The sequence below is a fragment of the Protopterus annectens genome, chromosome 13.part0 (assembly GCF_019279795.1).
Source record: "Protopterus annectens isolate FY-2018-M chromosome 13.part0, PAN1.0, whole genome shotgun sequence".
Taxonomy (NCBI): domain Eukaryota; kingdom Metazoa; phylum Chordata; order Ceratodontiformes; family Protopteridae; genus Protopterus; species Protopterus annectens.
In genome coordinates, this window is record NC_056747.1 from 1,338,247,322 (window position 1) to 1,338,270,917 (window position 23,596).

Genomic DNA, 23,596 nt, shown 5'->3' on the forward strand with positions numbered 1-23,596 from the left:
TGAAGGTTGTGCGTCAGGCCTGGCAAGCCGGTACGTAAAAAAATCAACTGCCAATCATTAGTGGACCGGAGTTCCGCTGTGGCGACCCCTAACCGGGAAAAGCTGAAAGACACAAACAAACATACCATAATACAAACTGCAGAATTTAATAAATGCACATTTGAGCATGGTAACACTACTTGCTAATATTAGGTAGATAGCAAACAACACATCATTCACTGACTGGCAGAATGGAATTGAATCTGCTCAATTTTTCTGCAGTCTTAGTAAAATTGTAAAACACAATCATATCTTTGGCAACATGTTCATGGATTAGTATTAAGCTAACTGTCCTTGTGGGCCATTTTAAGCCTAGCCAATTACTAGGTGTGAGAATCAAACCTTGCACTTTGTGTCTGTAAGGTAAGAACCTTAACCATTACACCACCCTCCCACTCTTATACTAGCTTTCAGTGATCCTACTAATAGCAGTGAAAAATGGATAACATTTCCAACTGGCTGATCTGTTGGTTCAAAAAAATGTATCTTGTGCTTCCTTAAGGTCAGGTAAGTGTGAAGCCATTTCATTAAACTTTTCTTGAGTAGCACACAAATAAATCTCTTACTTATAATAATGACAAAAGACATTCCTACCCGGAAGGCAGGCAGAAATAATTATTTTGTCAAGTTAAAAAGTCTGTGAGCAAAAGATTCTTTAACAAGTTTCAGATTATATCCTGACTTGCCAAGAAGTTAGAGATAAATGGGTTCTGTTGTTCCTCTGAATTAGCTCACATGGCAGACCAGCAAAATAATGTATTTGTATCAAATCAGAAAGTGAAAACTAGTAAAATATTCTGTGCCTGTCTGTAACATTAATATTTGTCTCATGAAAAAACGGAGCACAGAAATGAAGGCTGAAGTGACCACCAGATTCAAAGCAAAATATATCAGACAGCTGCATGGCATTTTAATAAACTGTCAGACTTTTATGTATTTATGTGACTGATTTAATGCACCCCCCCACCACACACACACACACACACACACACACACACACACACACACACACACACACACACACACACACACACTCTTTACGTAGTGCCGTCTAATCTGGTATAGCCATTTTACATGGCAGTTACCAAAGATAGTTGGGAAATCGGCACACAGGGCAAACATAGTCTGTTTGAATGGATACAACACAGACATGTAGCAGAATGCCTTGATTAGCAGTAATATTTGTTCTTGGAACTGAGATCTCTTTCATTAAATGTACAGCCTGCTTAGTGAACTCGTCCTACAAAATGTTTCATCCCTGTAATTCCTGCTGATACTATCCATTTAACAAGTAAATAATGCTACTCTGCCATCTACTGATCAGTGTCAGAATTTCAACTTTTAAAAGATCTTTTCAGTCATTTTACAGATTCCAGCCTACAGTACTTTTCTGCCTCTAGTGTTCTTTTATTAAAGATTCCAGTAACATTCATTTTGCTTAAATGCTTCATTCCACACATTAGACACTGTTAATACTATCATGATCAAAAAATTGCAAATAAATTATATCATTAGTTAAACTACAACAAATACCACATGTTAAGTGTTTTCTTGTACTTATTTCCACCTCCAAATTAGCCTTTGCCTCTTTGCCATGGGCCAGCGGGTCTATATTACCATATTGAAATATGTGTTCACTGAACATGTCTTGATTGACATGGAAATATAAACCCTTTAAAATCCCAAACGGACGCTTCAGCGAATTTTTTCCCAGGGGGAAAAAATCACTCGGCTGTCATCAGGGATTTGCCCTTTTCCCCACTGTAGTGCGATCTTGGAGTTGATATATTTAGTTAGGAGGTTGCGGGGGGGCAAAGCCCCCACTATGTAAGGTTTGAAAGTTTGTTTTTTTTTTTTTTTTTGTATGGCCAAGCAATTTTTTCTTCTGGGAAAAAAAATTCACTGAAGCAGCCGTTCGGGATTTTAACAGGTCGATATTTCCGTGTAGATTAAGATGTATTTGTCAAACAAGTCTTTCGACATGGTAATATAGATCCAGGCCAGCTGTGTGCCCTTCTTACAAGTAGGATTACCAAATGATTGTTGGGGAGTGCTGAGTCTAGGAATAATACCAAAATTCTGCTGCTAGCTAGCAGTCCTTTATAACCGTGGTCTCATTTTACTGTATGCATGTATACTTGATTGCATGTTTATTGTTTTTTACATTTATCGGCTGTTAATGCCCAACTAGGAAAAAAAAAACAAAACAAAACAATGTTCAGTAAGATCTTGAAGGAAAAAGCCCCAGACATTACAAACCCAAACCATTTTTTTACATTATAATACACATTTTCCACAGATGTAATTGTACATTACACCATGACACAATGAAATCAACGGAGACACAGATTTTGAACAAATAATATCAACCAGACCAACAAAACAGAGCTGATGACACTGGCTATGATTCAGAAAAGAAAAAACATTGCAGTCAAAGTTATGCACTGTGGTCCAAAACTGACTAATGAGGTAGCCTGAGCGAAATTGTGTGGTTGTGTTGGTGGCTGTACAACAGAATAAGACGATTCTCTTACAAAAGCAGGATGAGCCATGTTAAGGAGCTAGGTGGCAATGGTTCTCACAGTGATTGCTCACATTCTCATCATTGCACAACTATAGGTATGGCTGCTAGTGTTCCCATGATGAGTACCCACATTCTCATCATTGTACCACATGGGGATGGTTGCTAGCATTACCATGATGAGTGCCCATATTTTCATCATTGTACTGCTGTCGTCATGGCAGCTAGAGTTCCCGAGATGACTGCCCAAATTCTCATTGTTGCAACACTATGGGCATGACTGCTACCGTTCCCATGATGAGTGCCCGCATTCTCATCATTGCACTACTATGGGCATGGCTGCTAGCATTCCCATGATGAGTGCCCATATTCCCATCATTGTACCACTATGGACATGGCTGCTACCATTCCCATGATGAGTGCCCACATTCTCATCGGTATACCACTATGGACATGGCTGCTACCATTCCCATGATGAGTGCCCACATTCTCATCGGTATACCACTATGGGCATGGCTGCTACTGTTCCCATGATGAGTGCCCACATTCTCATCATTGTACCACTATGGGCATGGCTGCTACTGTTCCCATGATGAGTGCCCACATTCTCATCATTGTACCACTATGGGTATGGCTGCTAGCGTTCATAAGATGAGTGCCCATATTCCCATCATTGTACCACATGGGCATGGCTGCTGCCATTCCCATGATGAGTGCCTGCATTCTCATCATTGTACCACTATGGGCATGGCTGCTAGCTTTCCCATGATGAGTGCCCCTATTGTCATCATTGCACCACATGGGCATGGCTGCTAGCATTCCCATGATGAGTTCCCACATTCTCATCATTGTACTACTATGGGCATGGCTGCTAGTGTTCCCATGATGAGTGCTCGCATTCTCATCTTTGTACTACTATGGGCATGGCTGCTAGTGTTCCTATGATGAGTGCCCATATTCCCATCATTGTACCACTATGGGCATGGCTGCTACCATTCCTATGATGAGTGCCCACATTCTCATTGTTGTACCACTATGGGCATGGCTGCTACCGTTCCCATGATGAGTGCCCACATTCTCATCATTGTACCACTATGGGTATGGCTGCTAGCGTTCATAAGATGAGTGCCCATATTCCCATCATTGTACCACAAGGACATGGCTGCTGCTGTTCCCATGACGAGTGCCCACATTCTCATCATTGCACCACATGGGCATGGATGCTAGCATTCCCATGATGAGTTCCCACATTTTCATCATTGTACCACTATGGGCACGGCTGCTACGTTCCCATGATGAGTGCCAATATTCTCATAGTGGGGGTGGTGTGTGTAAGAATGAGGGAATAGGGACTGTAGCAGGGTAGACAAACGTACACAGAAGACAAACAAAGACAGACAGGAGAGGTGCTGATACAAAGGGTCTATATTATAAGATTGACGTTTGAAAACATTGAACAACATATGGTCGACACCATATGATCGATGTCTTCAAACATCGACCTTATAAAAAGACAAAAAAAAAAAAAAAAAAGCACCCTAATGGCCCCCGCACCCCCCGCTACTTAAATATACCATCTCCGAGACTGCACTACATTGCAGTAAACGGAAATCTCCCCTTACAGAGATTGCCGTATACATGCTCGAGATTCTGAGCATTCGATATTCTCATGTCGACAATGTTAGATTCAACATTGCTGGCTTTCAAGAATATAATATAGACCCAATACAAATGATAGGGAGAGACCACAAAGCATATGCATGGTCAGAGGGAGGACACGTAGTGATGAAGAGGACTAAAAAACAAACTGGGGAGGGAAATGATATGCAGCCAGAAGTGAGTGACATCTGTGTCCATCCTCATGGCTAGATCAAGCCACTGCTAGCATGGTGATTGGGGCTATGGAGCTCTGCAAGCTGCATAAAGATGTCCTCAAGGTGATCAGTCTGGGTCAGCAGCCTGCAGTCCACCACAATCTCCACCAGTCCTTCTACCAGCTGTCAGCTGACCTATTTTTTTGAAGGTGAACCTACATGATCCACTGCAAAGACACCACTAGGGAAACCAAACAATCCTTTAGTTCACCCCCTGAGACCTTCATTGCCCAGCTCAGAGATGGGCCTAGAGAAGCAGCAAAAGCAACACAAAAGCTATAAACAGTCCTAATGTTCACCTACATCACAACTAATTGCACTATATAGTGGGTTATTCTGCGAGGTATCCTTGCTATATACAGTCCTAATGTGAACCTACATCACAACTAATTGCATTATATAGTGGGTTATTCTGTGAGGTATTCCTGCTATGTACAGTCCTAATGTGAACCTACATCACAACTAATTGCACTATATAGTTGGTTGTTTTGTGAGGTACCCCTGATATATACAGTTTTAATGTGCACCTGCAGCACAACTAATTGCACTATATAGTGAGTTATTCTGCGAGGTATCCCTGCTATATACAGTCCTAATGTGAACCTACATCACAACTAATTGCACTATATAGTGGGTTATTTTGCGAGGTATCCCTGCTATATACAGTCCTAATGTGAACCTACATCACAACTAATTACACTATATAGTTGGTTGTTTCATGAGGTACCCCTGTTATATACAGTTCTAATGTGAACCTACATCACAATTAATTGCACTATATAGTGGTTTATTTTGTGAGGTACCCCTGCTATATACAGTCCTAATGTGAACCTACATCACAACTAATTGCACTATATAGTTGGTTGTTTCATGAGGTACCCCTGTTATATACAGTTCTAATGTGAACCTACATCACAATTAATTGCACTATATAGTGGTTTATTTCGTGAGGTACCCCTGCTATATACAGTCCTAATGTGAACCTACATCACAACTAATTGCACTATATAGTTGGTGGTTTCATGAGGTACCCCTGTTATATACAGTTCTAATGTGAACCTACATCACAATTAATTGTGCTATATAGTTAGTTGTTTCATGAGGTACCCCTTTATATACAGTCCTAATGTGAACCTACATCACAACTAATTGCACTATATAGTTGGTTGTTTCATGAGGTACCCCTGTTATATACAGTCCTAATGTGAACCTACATCACAACTAATTGCACTATATAGTGGTTTCTTTTGTGAGGTACCCCTGCTATATACAGTCCTAATGTGAACCTACATCACAACTAATTGCACTATATAGTTGGCTGTCTCATGAGGTACCCCTGTTATATACAGTTCTAATGTGCACCACAGCACAACTAATTGTACTATATAGTGGGATATTCTGCGAGGTATCCCTGCTATATATAGTCCTAATGTTCACCTACATCACAACTAATTGCACTATATAGTTGGTTGTTTTGTGAGGTACCCCTGCTATATACAGTTCTAATGTGAACCTACATCACAACTAATTGCACTATATAGTGGTTTATTTCGTGAGGAACCCCTGTTATAAACCGTCCTAATGTGAACCTACATCACAACTAATTGCACTATATAGTGGGTTATTCTGCGAGGTATCCCTGCTATATACAGTCCTAATGTGAACCTACATCACAATTAATTGCACTATATAGTGGTTTATTTCGTGAGGTACCCCTTCTATATACAGTCCTAATGTACACCTACATCACAACTAATTGCACTATATAGTTGGTTGTTTCATGAGGTACACCTGTTATATGCAGTTCTAATGTGCACCTGCAGCACAACTAATTGCACTATATAGTGGGTTATTCTGTGAGGTATCCCTGCTATATACAGTCCTAATGTGAACCTACATCACAATTAATTGCACTATATAGTGGTTTATTTCATGAGGTACCCCTACTACATACAGTCCTAATGTACACCTACATCACAACTAATTGCACTATATAGTAGGTTGTTTCATGAGGTACCCCTGTTATATACAGTTCTAATGTGCACCAGCAGCACAACTAATTGCACTATATAGTGGTTTATTTCATGAGGTACCCCTGTTATAAACAGTCCTAATGTGAACCTACATCATAACTAATTGCACTGTATATTGGGTTATTCTGCGAGGTATCCCTGCTATATACAGTCCTAATGTGAACCTACATCACAACTAATTGCACTATATATTGGGTTATTCTGCGAGGTATCCCTGCTATATACAGTCCTAATGTGAACTTACATCACAACTAATTGCACTATATAGTTGGTTGTTTCGTGAGGTACCCCTGCTATATACAGTCCTAATGTGCACCTGCAGCACAACTAATTGCACTATATAGTGGTTTATTTCATGAGGTACCCCTGTTATAAACAGTCCTAATGTGAACCTACATCATAACTAATTGCACTGTATATTGGGTTATTCTGCGAGGTATCCCTGCTATATACAGTCCTAATGTGAACCTACATCACAACTAATTGCACTATATATTGAGTTATTCTGCGAGATATCCCTGCTATATACAGTCCTAATATGAACCTACATCACAACTAATTGCACTATATATTGGGTTATTCTGCGAGGTATCCCTGCTATATATACAGTCCTAATGTGAACCTACATCACAACTAATTGCACTATATAGTGGTTTATTTCATGAGGTAGCCCTGCTATATACAGTCCTAATGTGCACCTACATCACAACTAATTGCACTATATATTAGGTTATTCTGCGAGGTATCCCTGCTATATATACAGTTCTAATGTGAACCTACATCACAACTAATTGCACTATATAGTGGGTTGTTCTGCGAGGTATCCGTTATTTTCTTCTTTCGGCTTTTCCCGGTTAGCGGTCACCACAGCGGATCACCTGTCCGCTCATGATTGGCAGTGGAGTTTTACGGTGTCGAGTTGCCAGCCCGGTGCCCAACCTTCCACAGAAGGCACACACACACACACACACACACACACACACACACACACACACACACACACACACGCACTCACACCTAGGGCCAATTTAGAGTGTCCAATCCACCTACAGCATGTCTTTGGGATGTGGGAGGAAACCGGAGCACCCGGAGGAAACCCATGCAGCCACAGGGAGGACATGCAGACTCCACAAAGAAGGCACCCCAGGCGAGGATCGAATCGGAGAACCTCTTGCTGTGAGGTGACAACGCTAACCGCTGCACCACCGCGGCTGCCCTGAGGTATCCCTGTTATATACAGTCCTAATGTTCGCCTACATCACAATTAATTGCAGTATATAGTGGTTTATTTCGTGAGGTACCCCTGCTATATACAGTTCTAATGTGAACCTACATCACAACTAATTGCACTATATAGTTGGTTGTTTCATGAGGTACACCTGTTATATGCAGTTCTAATGTGCACCTGCAGCACAACTAATTGCACTATATAGTGGGTTATTCTGCAAGGTATCCCTGCTATATACAGTCCTAATGTTCACGTACATCACAATTAATTGCACTATATAGTGGTTTATTTCGTGAGGTACCCCTGCTATATACAGTTCTAATGTGAACCTACATCACAACTAATTGCACTATATAGTTGGTTGTTTCGTGAGGTACCCCTGTTATATACAGTTCTAATGTGCACCGCAGCACAACTAATTGCACTATATAGTGTGTTATTCTGTGAGGTATCCCTGCTATATACAGTCCTAATGTGAACCTACATCACAACTAATTGCACTATATAGTTGGTTGTTTCATGAGGTAGCCCTGTTATATACAGTTCTAATGTGCACCTGTAGCACAACTAATTGCACTATATAGTGGGTTATTCTGTGAGGTATCCCTGCTATATACAGTCCTAATGTTCACCTACATCACAATTAATTGCACTATATAGTTGTTTATTTCATGAGGTAGCCCTGCTATATACAGTCCTAATGTACATCTACATCACAACTAATTGCGCTATATAGTGGGTTGTTCTGTGAGGTATCCCTGCTATATATACAGTCCTAATGTTCACCTATATCACAATTAATTGCACTATATAGTGGTTCATTTCGTGAGGTACCCCTGCTATATATAGTCCTAATGTACACCTAAATCACAACTAATTGCACTATATAGTGGGTTATTTTGTGAGGTAGCCCTACTATAAATAGTCCTAATGTGCACCTACATCACAACTAATTGCACTATATAGTGGGTTGTTCCATGAAGTACCCTTGCTATATACAGTCCTAATGTTCACCTACATCATAACTAATTGTACTATATAGTGGTTTATTTGTGAGGTAGCCCTGCTATATACAGTCCTAATGTGCACTTACATCACAACTAATTGCACTATATAGTGGGTTATTTCATGAGGTACCCCTGTTACTTTTGTCTAGGATAGTGGAACATTGCAGGATTATCAACCAGTGTGAGTGCAATGCCCAGCAGAGATAGACAGACATGAATCATCTGAGCAAATGCAGTTCACAGTCCAAATAGGTGAGGACTAGGTGGCAGACACAATTTAACACATGTTTAAAGAGTGCCAGCAGTTGGCAAGTGGTATTTAGAATCTCTATCTGAATATCAGCATGAGTAAACATGAGACACATAAGCCCTGCATTAATACAAAACTACAGGCTCATGCAATGCCACATGTAACTGACATACTCATATGTATAAGAATGGGTAGTCAAACATTGGGTCAGGTCAAACTGATGGGGTAGTGTGCATGACCCTCACAGTGTACAGATATCTGTATGCTCATGCAATGCCACATGTAACTGGCATACTCATATGTATAAGAATGGGTAGTCAAACAGTTAGTCATGTCAGGCTGATGGAGGTAGTGTGCATGACCCTCACAGTGTACAGACAGGTACATGGCAGATAATGCTGTCACGTGGACCTGTAGCACCCACAATCATAATAGCAGTGTTGCACCCAATGTCAATCCACATTGTGGTTTGGAACTAATACCAAATGCACTAGTTAAGACAACAACCTTAGAGGGTGTCAGAATACTGTGGATGTGATGGCACTAATATCATAAAATGACAGGAAAGAAATACACAGCATGCCCACTAATAGCTGCACAGAGATGTACACTAATCCCTACAGTGTGTAGCATCAGTTACTAGTTAGGCAGATGTACTCCAGAACTGTGGTCCCTCCCCCTCACCTTTCTTCCATTTAGCAGAGAAGGTCAGGGTGGCATTTCTTCAAGTAACTGTACTGATGGTGGCACTACTTACCATAGCAGATGATGCCCATGGCATCACTGTTCTGCAACCATCTTGTACTGAGAGCCCTTATAAGAGCTCCTCAGCAGGTGATCCCTGTGGTGCAGATGTAGAAGGTGGAGAAAAATGTTGGTCTCCCTCCTGCAGCACATAGGAGCCCCAGTACAGTTAGTCCTTGCAGAATCCATAGGCACTTGAAAGGTCAACTGTGATGCCCACCACTGCTACCAATATGTGATGGCCACCATTATGTAATGTCCCCACACTGGGCCAGTAATCAAGGAGTCTGAATCCTCACTACGGACACTGGAGAGAGACATGTACTTGGAATACAATGCACTCATTGTTTCCATATACAGACCTTTCTGCATAAGAACAGTTTCCCTTAGGAACACACAGGGAACACACTCAGCCCAGGGTCTGAATGTCTCTATATTTGTCTCCCTCCAGGTCTCCAGTAAGACTCCCCACTGTTACTGCTGTTGGGTTAGATCCTCAGCCAAGTGTCCAAGCCAAATCCTCCAGCACCCTCTCTGTAAACCCAATAGTTCGTGTCCCTGCCCCAAGTAGCTGACACACATACACACACACATACACACACACACACACACACACACACACACACACACACACACACACACACACACACACACTGAGAGATATGATTTACACACACACACACACACACACACACACACACACACACACACACACACACACACACACACACACACACACACACACACACCTGGGCAAGGCTGGCACAAGTTACATGCTCTAACAACTTTGCCCAGACTATAAGGTAGTTATCACTACCACCAGTCAGTTACTATAAGGGTCTTAAAAACGTATTCAGTTATACTGTGTGATATTAGTACTAATACAAATGGTAGTAGTTCACCAAGACAGTTAGGCTACTGTAGTGACCCACACAGTGTCACTAAATAAATATAAGTACTCTCAAAGGTTGGATACTTTCTACAAGGACCAGCCCCAATAAAATGTTTAAATATATTTAATAATAAATAATAAAAGAGCATGAAAATACTGAATATACATTTACAATAAACCACAGAGTTCAAATCACAAAAAAATATTCAAATTAACATTGATAGACTCATACAAATAAAGAAAAACAATATCTAAACTAAACTTCACTATATTCCTGACTGAATATAAACAATTACTTTTTCATAGTTAAGTTACTTATTACCACAAGACAAGATGCTGTGGGTGAGGGTCTTTCTAGTCAGGATTCCCAAACAGAATACTCAGTACTCTGAGATTTCCAAGAGGTCTGGTAGAATGACCTTATCTGGTCACCTGAATCTAAGTTCTGACAGTACTTTCCTTTGAGGCTAAGCCAGGAATTTAGCACAGATGGCCACAATACACATCCAAATGTTTACAGCAGTGCCTGGTGCCTCCCCTCATTTCACTGAGCTAATAAACAAAGGCTGTGTTCCAGACCCAGCATCTCTTGTCCAATTTAGCCTGTGAGATGATGTTTTAATGGTTTAACAGCTTATTTACATTTCCCTTATGTTTTTATAGTTAACCTTTGCTGTCTCAGTGTCCTCTTTTAAAACATATACATTTAATTAAGTTGCAATAATATATCTACATTTCTTTTCATTTTAGCATCGTGCACTGTTGCTACATTTTAACATGAGCAAAGCTCACAAATACATTTTTAGCACAAGCATCTGTACAAATCAAGTTTGATATACAAATGACATACAGTTCTAATACATTTGTAACACAAGCATCTTGTATAAATCAGTTTAATATTCAAAGGATACATCATTGTTTACAAAACTCCAGCTAGCTATGTTGGCACTTGCCCATATCATCATATCTCTTGCCCCAAGCTAGTTTTTCAAGTGACCCTTGAGAACCATGCCTTGAGAAAAATAAACCTATCTAGGAATATGTTACCCCATTCCCTGTCTTGACAGCCCATCTGCATTGGCATTGCTGAACCGATTACGGTGTTGTACTGTCATGTCATATGCCTGCAATCTAAGCTCCACCTTAATAGCTTGGCATTTAGCTGGTTGGCTCTATGTAGCCATGTTAAGGGATTGTGGTCTGTAACTACAGTGAATTTCCTTCCATACAGATAGGGCTGAAGTTTCTTCAGTGCCCATACTATGGCTAGACTTTCGTTTTCTATAGCTGCAAAACATTCCTCCCTGGGTTACAGTTTATGGCTGAGATATACCACTGGGTGCTGTTCTTCCTCTGAGGAAACTTAGCTAAGTACAGCCCCCACCCCATGGTTTGAATTATCCACCTGCACAACAAACGGTTTGCTGTAATCTGGACTAGCTAACACAGGGGTCCTCCCAAAGCTCTTCTAAGCTTCTGGAATGCCTACTGACATGCTGGGGTCCACACTAACTTATCTAGCCTGTTTTTTCTTGTCAGGTCTGTGAGGGGAGCAGCTATGCTTCTATAATTAGGGACAAACTTTCTATAGTACCCCACTGTCCCTAAGAATACCCTCACCTGCTTTTTGGTAAAAGGGGCAGGCCAAGCCTGAATGACATCCACTTTGGTAGGTTCTGGCCTAAACTTAACCCTCCCCACTTTATGTTCCAGGTAGGAGACCTCTGCCATACCCACCTGACACTTACTGGGCATAATGGTCAACTCTGCCCTCTGCAGTCTGCCCAACACCTGCCTGGCATACTGAAGGTGCTTTCACCAGGAATGGCTGTAGATGGCAATATCATCCAGGTAAGCAAGGGCATAATCACCTGCTAGGATATAACCTAACAGTCACTGGGGCATTTTTCATTCCAAAGGGCATCTTTGTGAACTCAAACAAGCCAAAAGGAGTCACAAAGGCTGACATCTCTCTAGCATTATGAGTCAAGAACATCTGCCTGTAGCCATTGGCAAGATCAATGGTGGTCAGACACTTAGTCCCACCCAGCTGCTCTAGGGCTTTATCTGTCCTAGGCATGGGGTAAGCATCTTACTCTGTGTGACTATTTAATTTCTTGTAGGCCACACAGAACCTGGTGCTGCCACCCTTCTTTGGTACCAGCACTACTGGGGAGGCCCAGGGACTGATGGACTCCTGGATTACTCCCAATTCCACCATCTCCTGCATCTCCTACCTCAGAGTATGTCTGACTCACTCAAGCACCCTATACAGGGCCTGCTTAATAGGCCTTTGGGGTCCTGTATCCACATGGTGCTGCACCAGGTGGGTGCACCCTGGTTTCCCAGTGAACATGTCCCCAAACTCCTGTAACACTGCTTGGATTTCTTGAACTTGGGTAGGGGATAACTGCTGGGACATTGCTGCTCCTTGGGTGTCAGTCCGAGCCTCACTGAGGACATCAGTCACCAGATCCCCCTCAGACTCCTCCTGCCATCCACTGCAAATACTCAGCACAAGGCCCTCTACCATGGTAAGGCTTCATCATGTTAACATGGTACAGTTTATGCTCCTGCCTCCTGCCTAGCAGTTCTACCATGTAGTTAACATCACTGACCTTCCTTACCACCTTGAAGGGTCCCTCCCAAGCTGGCTGCTGTTTATTGTGTCTGACATAATTGGGCACCATCACCTGCTGTCCCATAACATACTCGTTGGCTTGAGCATTCCTGTCATACCAGATCTTTTTTTCCTGCTGTTGCGCTCCTTCCAGGTTCTCCTGAGCCAAACCCATGAGCTCCCTAAGCTTTGTCCTGAGGTTTAGGACATATGCCACAACAAACTCCTTGAGACATTCACACTCACCCTCCCACTTATCATGAAACAGATCTAAAGGTCCCCCTCACCTTATGCCCATACAACAACTCAAAGGGTGAAAAACCTGTGGATTCTTGAGGTACCTCTCTGTAAGCAAACAACAGATGGGGCAAATATTTGTCCCACTCTCTTTTAAACTGGTCTGCAAATGCATGTAGCATGGTCTTTAGTGTAGTTTAACCTCTCCATAAGACCATTAGTCAGAGGATGGTAGGGGGTTGTCTTTAGGTGCTTCACAACACAGCACTCCCACAGACAAGCCAGCAGGTCTGACATGAAACTGGCACCTCTGTCAGTCAGTGTTTCTCTTGGGAAACCTATCCCGCTGAAAATCTCTAGCAAAGCTTTTGCCACCTTTTCTGCCTCGATGGAGGACAGAGCCACCGCCTCAGGATATCTAGTAGCATAATTTAGTACCACTATGATATATGTCTTCCTGTGAAACTTGGGGTACTCAGAGGCCCCACAATATCCATAGCTACCCTCTGAAATGGCTCCACAATCACAGACAAAGGCATCAAAGAAGCTTTGACCTTGTCTCCTGCCTTGCTCACAGGCCCTGCAGTGCCCTGTTACATCCCTGGCAATCCCAGGCCAATAAATGTTCTGCATAATATGTCTTTGTATGCTTTATGCCCATATGACCTGCAAAAGAAATGTCATGGGCTATGGCTAGAAGCGCCAGATGGTACACTCTGGGCACTACCAGCTGCTGTATTACCTTACCTTCTAGCCATCCCTCAGCGGTCCACTCTCTATACAGTAACCCTTTGTTCCAGTATACAAAATCCCCTTTTCCTTGAGAATCAGGTGCATCCCTAGCTACCTCCCTCAAGCCTTGTAATGTAGGGTCTGAGAGGTGAGCCTGTCTCAACTCTCTCTTTGTAACTTTTCCCAGCTCCCCTTTCAGGAAGTATGGTATCCTCTGACAGCAGTGCCTCGCTGTCAGCCTGGGTACTACTACTCACCTCTGGCCTTGCAGTCACTCTGTCCAAGGGAACATCAGTACCCACAAGCAGCTGTGGGTCAACTTCAGTCTCACTGCTGCAGTGTAGCTCCCACCTTGAAGTAGCCACATCACCAGTCTTGACTTCAGGTGTGCAGACTGTCTAGGTCTCCCCCAGGATACCAGACCCACATGCTTGTCTCGAAGCCTGACTGCATGTAACTGCATGAGCACATGGTACTGCATTATCAAAATCATTCCCTATTAAGACATCTGCAGGGATATCCTCAAACACACCTACTTGCTTGCTTCCTTTTCCACCCTCCCAGTCAAAGTGAACCCTGGCCAAAGGCATTTGGAATGGGATCCCCTCCTAAAGCTCTGACTGGAGTGGACTTCCCAGTCAAATACTGCTCCTACTTAACCACTGCAGGCTGCACAATGATTACATCAGAGGCTGTGTCAATCTTGGCAGTGGTCTGTTTTTCATCCACCAAGACTGGATATAAACTCTGCTGGTAGTTTGGTACCTCTGTTGTCTTCAGAAAACTTACCACTGGCATTTTGTTATTTCCACTTGCTGGCTCCCCCACCTTTTGTTCCTCACCTTGCCTCCATGGACATCTATATGCTACATGGCCCCACTGGTTTCATTTAAAACATTTACCCCTTGATCCTGGCCATGTAGCCAAACTAGTGACTTATTTTCTTCCTGGTGGACTCTGTTGGGGCAGTTTAGGCTACCCACCAAGGGTCCCCTTATAGCCATGTGCAGCATTGGGTACCCCTTTCCTGTTCAGTGATGCCCTGCTTGCTAGGTATAAGTCTCCTTTTTTCCCCAACTCATCTGCATTGTTGCAATCCCTATCTGCCAACCAGATTCTCATGTCCTCAGATAAAGTTATAAAGGCTTGTTCCCTCACCAAAAGGTCTGCCAGCCCTTGAAAAGTGGTGATGTGAAATAAGTGCTTAGTTCAGCAATGTAATCACATACACTTTCATCTGCCTTGCGTCTGTGCTCACAAAACCTTTTTCTGCAAGCTTCAGGTGTTAACTTAAAATATTGCAATAAACATTGTTTCACTTTTTCATAATCTAAACAATCAGTATCAGACAGTTTAGAAACAACAGTTACAGCTTTACTATGGAGTAAAGGGGTGAGGAACTGTACCCAGAGCCCTCGGTCAACATTATACTGTTTGCATACTCTTTCAAATATATGAATAAAACTATCAAAATTATCACCTTCTTGGTACTGAGGAAGAAGTGTACTGATGTTTATAGCTTCTGGGGTTTGGTTACTCCCTTCCCCATTACCTCCATGACCCTGGCGAAGAGTCACCATTTCCTTTTCATGCTGCCTCTGCCTCTTATTTTCTTTGGCTTCCAAATGCTGCAGTCTCTCTGCTGATTCTACTTCGACCTCCAAATGCTGCAGTCTCTCTGCTGATTCTACTTCGACCTCCAAATGCTGCAGTCTCTCTGCTGATTCTAATTCCAAATGTTTGGACTCCAGTTCAAGTGTCTTTATCTCCAAATGGATTTTTAAGTCCTCTGTGGAAAAGTTGAACTGTCCTGTTTCTGAGAGCTGGCTATCTTCAGTGCCAGTCTGGTTGTCTTCCTGGTTGCCGGACTGTGAGGCAGCTGTTATTAAGGCTGCAGTCATTTCTCCTTTAGTCAGGTTGACATGCACCAGTACTTTGCCTTGGAACGTTTCAGCAAACTGGTTTCTTGTCGTCTTGCCATACTCCTCTGCTTACATCATTGCCTGCTGTCCTTGACTGACTAAGCTAACAAAAATTAAATAAAATGATGGTGATATGAAATTTTGAATTTCTACCATGAGACTGCTGAGAGTACATCTTTCTTTAGTGACACTGCTTGCAGGCTACAGAAATTCAATATCCACACCATGGCTCAACGATGTATGAACATGTGATGGTCCCACCACTGCCAACCAAATATGTGATACCCACCACTGCTACCAATATGTGATGGCCACCAATATGTGATGTCCCCAGACTGAGCCAGTAAGCAAGGAGCCTGAATCCTCACCACTGACACTGGAGAGAGACATGCACTTTGAATACAAATGGATACGCTCAGTGTTTCCAGATGCAGACCTCTCTGCATTAAGCACAATTTCCCTTAAGAGTACATAAGGAACACACTCAGCCCAGGGTCTGAATGTCTCTATATCTGTCTTCCTTCAGGTCCCTAATAAGGCTCCCTAGTGGTACAGCTGTAGGGTTAGGTCCTCAGCCAAGTGCCCAAGCCAAGTCCTCCAGCAACCTCTCTGTCATTCCAGTGTTTATGTTCCTGCCCCAAGTAGCTGACACACATGCACACACATAAACTGAGAGATTGATTTTCACACACACACACACACACACACACACACACACACACACACACACACACACACACACACACACACACACACACACACACACACACACACACACACACACACCTGGGAAAGGCTGAGATAGGTTACCCGCTCTACCAGTTTTGCCCAGACTATAAGGTAGTTATCAATGCCACCATTCAGTTAGTATAAGGCTCTTAAAAGGGCATTGTGTAATATTAATACTAATACAAATGGCAGTAGTTCACCAAAACAGCTAGGCCTTCTCGAGTGACCCACATAGTGTCACCAAATAAATGTAAGTACTCTCAAAGGTTAGATACTTTCTACAAGGACCAGCCACAATAAAAGCTTTAAATATATTTAATAATAAATAATAAAAGAGCATGAAAATACTGAATATATATTTACAATAAACCTAAGAGTTCAAATCACAGAAAATATTGGAATTAACACTGATGGACAGACTCATACAAATAAAGAAAAACAATATCTAAACTAAACTTCAGTATATCTGTGACCGAATATAAAAGAATTACTACTCCCTAGTTAAGTTACTTACTACCACAAGACAAGATGCTGTGGGCGAGGGTCTTTCTAGTCATGCATCCGAAACAGAATACTCAATACTCTGAGATTTCTTTTTTTAATATTTAAAATATAATTTCCAAGAGGTCTGGTAGAATGACCTTATCTGGTCACCTGAATCTAAGTTCTGACAGTATTCCCCTTTGAAGCTGAGGCAGGAATTTAGCACAGATGGCCAAAATACACATCCAAATGTTTACAGTGGTGCCTGGTGTCTCCCCTCATTTCACTGAGTTAATAAACAAAGGCTGTGTCCCATACCCAGCATCTCTGGTCCTATTTAGCCTGTGAAATGATGTTTTAATGGTTTAACAGCTTATTTACATTTTCCTTATGTTTTTATAGTTAACCTTTGCTGTACCAGTGTTCTCTATTAAAACATATACATTTAATTCTGTTGCAATAATACATGTGCATTTCATTTAATTTCAGCAGGGTACACTGTTCATAGGTTCATAGGTAGGTAGGTACTAGGCTATCAGCTCTAGGGCCTATACAAGCCCAGCCAAAAAGGTACCCTGTCTTTTGCCGCCCAAGAAAATTATTTTTCTGTGCCACTGTCGAGTAGAGCCACAGAAATGATCCCCGGGGGAAATTTCCTATTTCACAAGCAAAGCTCACAAATACATTTTCAGCACAGGCATCTGTACAAATCAGTTTATTATACAAATGACATACAGTTCTAATACATTTGTAACACAAACATCTTGTATAAATCAGTCTGATATTCAAAGGACATATTATTCTTTACAAAACTCCAGCTGGCTATGCTGGTTCTTGCCCATATCATCACAACAACACCAGCAGAAAAATGCCAGAGGATTGAAATGGACACATGCCACAGATGACACTTGATTTGTACTGATGGGCAGCATGGCAGAAAGGCATAGTCCAGTGAAGAGCACAGTAGCATGACCACATTGGAAATGTGGGTGTGGGGGCTAAGCTGTGCCTGTCAAAAGTGGACATCACCTTTCAAAGTGCATGTTATGTACCCCAACACGTAGGAGTGCCACTAATATCATTATTAATGTGGAGTTGTGTCCTGAGGGGCTGTTGGTCAGATTATAGAAAGTATAGTCCCTTTGAAGTGGTAACAGACCTGCTTAGATATGATGACAGCTTCACACACTACTATGCATGTGGACAGACAAGGGTCATAATGGACTGTTCTAATCTTTTGATTCAGAGACATTTACTCCAAAATGCCTCATTAGCATACTCACCGCACTACTTGTCTTGTAAAAGTCATCTCCATTGTGGGGCTCGTTGCAATACTAATATCACAGCAGTTTAAGAACAGGACTTCTCTGACATAATTACATGGATTTTCATAGTTGAGATTCATTTGACATCTACCGTGGTATGGGTACATAGGCCAGGATGGACAGAGGAGGAATGGAATTCCAAGCAATTCTTCTTTGTCTGGGGTTTACACATCAGCACCCACATACAGGTTGATGTACAGCACAGGGGATTCAGAAAGCAAAATGAGGGAGAGTAAGCAATGGCCAGACATAAGTACACTAGCTGACTACTGCCTGATGTGCTGTGACAGCTGGACTATGTTTGTAGGTTGCTCACACACTGTCAAAGAGGATAATCTCTGACAGCACACATGCTGCTACCGTTGGCTTGGTGTCATATACAAAGACTGAGTTAGGAGTCAGAAGGAGCAGACACAAAATCTTATTGGTAAGGGTCAGTGATGGAAGATGACAGGGCACATGTAACACCACAGTCGGTCCCTAAGCTGCCCATTTTGCATCACCATATGGATGGAACTTCTCATAATGCAGTTACGTTTGCTTGCCAGTCTTTCAGCCCTTGCTGCCACATGAGTGTAGGACAGCAACAGGTGGTGGTACACATATCCATGTCTAGACACTGACCTTACCTGTATGTTCTCATGTATAGCCAGAAAGTTGGCACCATATGAAGATAAGCCCCTTACAAAGTTCTCCCTGGCAGATGCTAAGCTGCTGTTGCAGGTTGTATGTTACCATGGCTGATGGATACTCAGTACTGAGAAGAGCGACTGTCCCTCTGTGAGGGTGTGTGGTGAAACCTTGTTGCACATGTCAGCTCGGTCAGTGGCCATAACAAGCTAGCATTACAGGCTGTCTGTAGGGTCACCAGTATTATATTTCTTGCCTAGAACAAGGCTCAGGCCATTCAAGAGGATGGTCACAGATGGGGTTCAGCCATCACAGACCAGCCTAATTGATTGTAGCTCCTTGCATCACTTTTTGGGGATTGTGAGAAGATCCAAATGCTTACACACTCCCACACATGTATGGAATGGTGCACAGGCCAAAAACCTAAAAAGTATAAATGAAAAAAGCCAGCACCCTCAGTCAGCTCTCCAACAAAAAGCTTAATATCACATGTACATGATATTGTGATTAGTATAGCCAAATACTGGAATTAGTGTTAAGCATACCAGTTTTGGCTATAAGCCTTCATTGCTGAAATATAACATTACCACTCAGCAAAATTTAAATACAGTTCCCTAAACACTTATTAGCTATCACAACTGCTCATTAAGACCTGGTGCAAATAAGGCCCGTAGCTTTATAATCCACATTTGTTTCTTACGATTTAACAATGAATGCCATCCCACTTTATTACTAGTTTTGAAACAAATTCTGTCAATAATAGTAAACATAAATCATCCTGAAGCATGTTTCAGAGTATGTTTATAGAAAACATTAGTAGATTTTGCACACTGGATTTCACTCAAATGCACATACTGCAGTTAAAAGAAAAATATAATAATGTCAGCCCTTCAAAAAAAGGGACACAAAGTTACCAGATAAATTGCCGATAAAAAAATCCATTGCCAGTCCAAAATGGAACATTCAATATCCAATATATTTCACAACTGCAAAACTTGTTAAACACTCTACTGTTTCAAAACAAGTTTTATTTCATGTTATGGCAATGTTATAACTGACTAGCAGCCACAAGAATATCAGCTTTCAACTAAAATTTGAGGCGTTTTCCAAATCTCCTCATAACACAATAAACAGGAAAGCATCTGTCTGAAGTGTATAACAAACAACCCATTAATAATATGTGCTGCTTCAAGGATCTTTATGTCATTAATTACTTCTGCCCATCTTGAGTAACCAGATAAAGCATTTTTACAAGGCACGATATACCATCCGAGCCCCAAACAAAAAGTTGAGAATTGCCAGATAAATTGCTTGTAATAAGAGCCTTCCTAAAAATGGCTGCAGTCAGAAACATTCTCCATTATAGGAACTCATGGTAAAAAAACACCCACGACAACAAATCTGGGTTCCTATTATGTTGCTGAAGTTTTACAACTTCGAACACCATATGGTCGAACCCATATGTTCGAAGTTGCAAAACTTCGAAAACGTTAAAAAAAAAGAAAAAAGAAAAAAAACTTACCTGACTGTTTTAATCAGGGGGGGCAAGCCCTCCTGCACCCCACACATGGGGATCTGCACACTTCACATCCCCCACTCTTTAAATATACCAACTTCGAGACTGCACTATAATGCAGTACAGTGTGGAAAGGGAAGATTCCTCTTTACTACACTGTAGTGCGATCTCGGAGTTGGTATATTTAAAGAGTGGAGGGTGTGGTGGGTGCAGCCACCCATGTGGGTGGTGCATGGGGGCTTGCCCCCCCTGCTTAAAACAGTCAGGTAAGTTTTTTATTTCTTTTTTTTTTTTTTTTAAGTATTCGGAGTTTTACAACTTAGACCATATAGGTTCGACCATATGGTGTTCGAAGTTGTAAAACTTCGATCACGTAATAGGAACCCATGAATCTCATGATGGCCAGCTGGTCTAATCATTATAAAAAGATTTATAACATAGGTAAGCAATAATATCAATTTAGTTTGGATGAACAAAGACTAGTGGGCAGTTATCCTTGTGGACATTAATTTTTATAGATTTGTTAATAAGGATAAATGTTTCACTTCAAAAAATAGTTCTACAGTATTTGACATCTTAGTATATGGGAATTGTAATACTGATTAGATGGTTTATTTGGCAACCAGTTCTTGCTCAGCATTTTATGTGGAGCAAACCTCAGGTCCTTTTAAATTAAGAAAGTCTGAACATTTGAGTGAAATCTGGTGTGCAAAATCCATGAATTCTTTATGTAAACATACCTTGAACACTAATTCCAGTTTTTGGATGTATTAATCATAATATCACGTATATGTGCTATTAAAGATTTTTGTTGGAGAGCTAACTATGGCTGCTGGCTTTTTTGTTTATACGATTGTGAGAAGATACCAGAAAGCTGAATGTGAGACCCAGACTGGTCAGAACACAGTGCAACTCAGTTGGGTTTGGCACTAGATTTGTAGTACCTTATGGTACAACCCTGGTCTTGTGGCCTTTCACTGTGTTGACCTTTTTGTGACATATCTCTCCTACAGGTACAGCAGCCTACAACACAAAGTACATTGTCAGCAGTCTGTGTAAACCTTGTTTCCTACACTGTTTTTGCAGTAATCGGGTATTGAGTTTACAGGTGCAGTGGTTGTAGGATTTCTCTCACAGGAGCACATCGTGCTTGATGTTTTCTGCACTGTTTTTGCAGTACTCGGGTATTGAGTTTACAGGTGCAGTGGTTGTGGGATTTCTCTCACAGGAGCACATCATGCTTGATGTTTTTTGCACTGTTTTTGCAGTACTTGGGTATTGAGTTTACAGGTGCAGTGGTTGTGGGATTTCTCTCACAGGAGCACATTGTGCTTGATGTTTTCTGCACTGTTTTTGCAGTACTCGGGTATTGAGTTTACAGGTGCAGTGGTTGTGGGATTTCTCTCACAGGAGCACATCGTGCTTGATGTTTTCTGCACTGTTTTTGCAGTATTCAGGTATTGAGTTTACAGGTGCAGTGGTTGTGGGATTTCTCTCACAGGAGCACATCATGCTTGATGTTTTCTGCACTGCTTTTGCAGTACTCGGGTATTGAGTTTACAGGTGCAGTGGTTGTGGGATTTCTCTCACAGGAGCACATCGTGCTTGATGTTTTCTGCACTGTTTTTGCAGTACTCGGGTATTGAGTTTACAGGTGCAGTGGTTGTGGAATTTCTCTCACAGGAGCACAATGTGCTTGATGTTTTCTGCACTATTTTTGCAGTATTCGGGTATTGAGTTTACAGGTGCAGTGGTTGTGGGATTTCTCTCACAGGAGCATAACGTGCTTGATGTTTTTTGCACTGTTTTTGCAGTACTCGGGTATTGAGTTTACAGGTGCAGTGGTTGTGGGATTTCTCTCACAGGAGCACATTGTGCTTGATGTTTTCTGCACTGTTTTTGTAGTACTTGGGTATTGAGTTTACAGGTGCAGTGGTTGTGGGATTTCTCTCACAGGAGCACATTGTGCTTGATGTTTTCTGCACTGTTTTTGCAGTACTCAGGTATTGAGTTTACAGGTGCAGTGGTTGTGGGATTTCTCTCACAGGAGCACATTGTGCTTGATGTTTTCTGCACCTTTTTTGCAGTATTTGGGTATTGAGTTTACAGGTGCAGTGGTTGTAGGATTTCTCTCACAGAAGCACATCATGCTTGATGTTTTCTGCACTGTTTTTGCAGTACTCGGGTATTGAGTTTACAGGTGCAGTGCTTGTGGGATTTCTCTCACAGGAGCACATCATGCTTGATGTTTTCTGCACTGTTTTTGCAGTACTCGGGTATTGAGTTTACAGGTGCAGTGGTTGTGGGATTTCTCTCACAGGAGCACATCATGCTTGATGTTTTCTGCACCTTTTTTGCAGTAATCGGGTATTGAGTTTACAAGTGCAGTGGTTGTGGGATTTCTCTCACAGGAGCACATCGTGCTTGATGTTTTCTGCACTGTTTTTGCAGTACTCGGGTATTGAGTTTACAGGAGCAGTGGTTGTCAGATTTCTCTCACAGGAGCACATCATGCTTGATGTTTTCTGCACTGTTTTTGCAGTACTCAGGTATTGAGTTTACAGGTGCAGTGGTTGTGGGATTTCTCTCACAGGAGCACATCGTGCTTGATGTTTTCTGCACTGTTTTTGCAGTACTCGGGTATTGAATTTACAAGGGCAGTGCTTGTGGGATTTCTCTCACAGGAGCAAATCATGCTTGATGTTTTCTGCACTGTCTTTGCAGTACTCGGGTACTGAGTTTACAGGTGCAGTAGTTGTGGGATTTCTCTCACAAAAGCACATTGTGCTTGATGTTTTCTGCACTGTTTTGCAG